Here is a 3,872-nt window from a genome sequence, read left to right on the forward strand (position 1 = left end):
TTCAAAATTGGATTATCTTCCACTTTTTGTTCCACTCAAATACTTTTTTATTTATTTTGCGTCGTTTGGGAAAGGCGTACGAAAACCTAAACAGATCAATTGATGGACTAGTTGACGACACTTTTTGTTTACCCAGATCTATTGAAGTGATATGTAGCAAATTATAGATCTATGGTTCATCTCTGTATCGACGTCTGTGTCTGCGATCTGTCTGCCATCCGCTGAAAGGCATATCGGAAATACAGTTAGTCACTTAACCCATTTTAAGTTAATATCTTTTAATTTATGCTAGAATACTTGAAAATGTATATATAAATATATAATTATATAAAGAAATCTCTTCCAGCAGACCCGAGAGAGGAAAAAGGAAGAAAGGGTAAAATGCGCGTGTACTAAACAAAACGAAATAAACCTACTTAAAATTACATACATATAAATATATACATACCAATCTATATAAACTTACATATACATACTTATATCTACAATTCATCACGACAGAGAGAGGTAATACTCTTTAATTCTTTTCTTAAAAACTTAAGTAAGTATATTTAAGATTCCGCGTTGTTGTTTGAACAATATTATTTAAAATATATTTTTATTGATTGAAAATTACTCGATCTTCCAAAATGTATCGAGGAATTGGCCCGCTGGTCCCACCCGTCTGATACCTTGCACTGGCGTCTCCTACTAAGAAATAATATTAATAAAAAATCCCAAAAGATCTAAATAATTCAACGAGGCGGCGTGCATTAAAAGTGTTTGCATTTTGAAATGGAAATCTTCAGGGAAAAGCTTAGACTTTTAACCACGAACGATATCTCAGGTAACAGCTATTTAAATAAACAAAAAAATGCTACTATTAGTTTTTACAAGCGGTTACGCAGACCGTGTCGGTTAGTGAAAGTGGTACGTTTTGTAAATGTCTTACAGAATTTCGTCAACATCGTCACCAGCTCCAGCAGCCGTGATCGTCTAGTGGTTAGGACCCTACGTTGTGGCCGTAGTAACCCAGGTTCGAATCCTGGTCACGGCAGTGAAAACTGTCACGGTGGAGCATACTTTTTTAATTACAAATGGCTTTGGAAGGAAACAGTAAAGACAGTTAATATTATGAATATGAAGCATAGCTGGTCCAGTCAATCCAATGGATCAAGTGGTTAATAACCACGCTTAATGATTGAGGAAGAAACCAGTAAACGTTTAGACAAGAAAGATAGATGTCTCAGTATTGCTAAGGGCCTCTCTTCTTCAGTCTCTAATGAAATTAGGTAAAAGGGTGAATTTGTGAGCATTTTGACCGCCGTCATTACCGTCGTCTTCAAAATAAAGTCACAGATTATTTATTCATAAATTAGTGTAGTAAAATATTCTTGTCTTTGTTGAAATTTGAAGAAGGGTAATGACGGTGATCGAAATGCTCAAAAATTTTAAGAAATAGTAAGTCCAAACACTGATTTTCAAATGTAAATAGTCAAAAATTATAAGGAGCTTATGTAATTGCCACAGAAATATAAATAAAGACCCGCCCGTAAAGACATACAACAATGTTCTACATAATTATTATATCTAGGGTGTTTAAAGACAGCTAGAATCATCACGTTTACCTTGATTGTAGTCAAAAAGTGTCATACTTTACATGGTTTTAGGTGCTATAGTGTTTATAACAGTATTCTGTTTGATAAAAAAATAACTTGAGAATTGAAAAATACAATAAATGACATTGATCAATTATAGTGTAATTTAATTATCGTGTAATCCTTTATGTGACTGGATTTATACATTTTATTTTTTACCCTGTGAAGCGAATTTAAGATGAGCAAGGTTCAAAAAACTAAATTCGTGTCTACGAAGTGAGGTCATTCAATCCGGAATAAAAAATAAACACTAAATGTACTTGTAGTTTCTTTAGTGACTTCACCATCAAGGCATCAAGGCCCCTCTTATAAAAAGCCTTTTTTAACATTCGTTTATAGAATAAGACGTATGTATAAGATCTATATTTGTTAATTAACGTCCTTGGAGAAAAGGCTGCGGTGAAGTTTGTTGCGCCGCTTCTTCTTCACCTGCGCTTTGGAAGCCGGCAGTAGACTTAGTTTAAGTAATTTTGACGTCAATAAGTGATGTATATCATCCTAAATTGAATAAAGAATTTTGAATTTGAATTTGAAGATTTATGATGAACTGTCTGACTTCAACCTTCTTTCGAAATAGAATAATCATCTGGCTGGCTGGAATAATCAGCGCCTCAGACTCCGCACGCGTAAAGGGCCCCGACAAGAGGCCTACCTGCGGAATATTGTCCTCGAGGGAATTAAGGTAAAGAAGCACGTACATTGTCTGTCTGCTGAGGTAAAACTCGAGAAGTGTTTATAGAAAGAGAAAAGTATCTATAAATGTGCTATTAACTTTACGAGCAAGATAATTGATAAATATTAATATTATTCCTACTTCTTTGTTGTTAGATGTGTATTCATTTCTCTTCGTTTTTATAACGTATATGTAAGAAACATAGTCTGTTTTATGAATATACCGCCCATTACGGCAATTAAAGTGCATCATTAAGAGTTCATCGACCCCCGTGACCCCGTCACTGTCAGTGTCATTCGGCTGGCATTCGGTACGTACAGTCAGCCAGATAAATCATTATCCAGGAGGGTTAAAAAGGTTGTGATTTATTTTGAACATTTTACACAAAACATATAAAACAAAACAGAAACGCCATTGAATCGAGGAGGTGTTTACTTCAATATAATGTATAAATTCATTTTTGATCTGAACTCCCGAAATGCAAATAAGAAAAGCATGATTCTTTAAAAATATGAAGAAGATTTGCATGTTAGGCTGAAGGTGACCTTTTTTGAAATGGCTGCGCGATATTTTGTGTTTCTATTTACACCATTGATTTTCGATGGGTCTAAAAGTAAACATGCTTTTGAAAATAAATTCAGTTCCGAACATAAACAAATTCATATATTCTGAATTTTTTTAATCTGAAAAATTAATGCAAATTTCCCCTCTTACAGTTGCGTTCAAAGAAATAAATATCATCGTAATTTATTTTTCATTTACTTATCTATCCTAACTAATATTACAAATGCGAAAGTAACTTTGTTTGTTTATTGCCTTTTCACGCCCTATTGAATTTTTGCATACATGTAGTTTGAAATATGGAGAAGGACATAGGTCACCTTTCATCTCGGAAAAATAACTGTTCCCGTGCCAAATTAACGCGGGCGAAGCCGCGGGCTAAAGCTAGTTTACTCTAAAATCAAGACTTTATTTCAGCTGACTGTACGTATCAATAACGATTTGCGACGCTATACGGCCACGTGTTGGACCACCTAAGATGAAGTAAAGCGTAGCTTGTCTATGCCTTGTTTTGACGTTAGTCTTTGAAATCACACCGGAGTTGCCAGGTCAGAATCAGAGGGCGAAGTGCGGGTTTGCGTTTCACTTCTCACCATCGAATCAATTCGAAGTGAGACGCAGCGAACCAATCACATTGCGATGTGGTTGTCGTTGTGTCACAATGGCACACTGTGATTGGTTAGCTGCGAGTCGACTCGATGGTGAGAAGTTAAATGCAAACCCGCACTAACCCCTCAGGTCTCAGATGATTAGTCAATTGATACGTGACAGAAAGGGTCGATATTCTTATTTATATTTCGAAAATTATTAATCTCAGTATTTTTTTCCCGTTTTATTCCGTACTGATTGTGGCGTGTGGTTCCGCTCTGGAATAGGGCCACTTCATATCCTCCCGTGGATGTCGTACAAGACGACTAAGGGACACAACCTAGGCAGCTGATAGGTAACAATATCATTCCCAAGGAGAGTTGACGTCAGGCAGGCTGCCGGTTGTAATATCA

General features: G+C 35.8%; 1 non-coding gene across 1 annotated transcript; it reads left to right on the forward strand.

The window, feature by feature from the left end:
• The first annotated feature begins 964 nt into the window (after window positions 1–964).
• TRNAH-GUG (transfer RNA histidin (anticodon GUG)) lies at window positions 965–1,036 on the forward strand. The gene has a single exon. It is a non-coding gene; the product is annotated as a tRNA-His (tRNA).
• Window positions 1,037–3,872: the final 2,836 nt, after the last annotated feature.

Source organism: Plodia interpunctella, chromosome 2 (assembly GCF_027563975.2).
Source record: "Plodia interpunctella isolate USDA-ARS_2022_Savannah chromosome 2, ilPloInte3.2, whole genome shotgun sequence".
Classification (NCBI taxonomy): Eukaryota; Metazoa; Arthropoda; class Insecta; order Lepidoptera; family Pyralidae; genus Plodia; species Plodia interpunctella.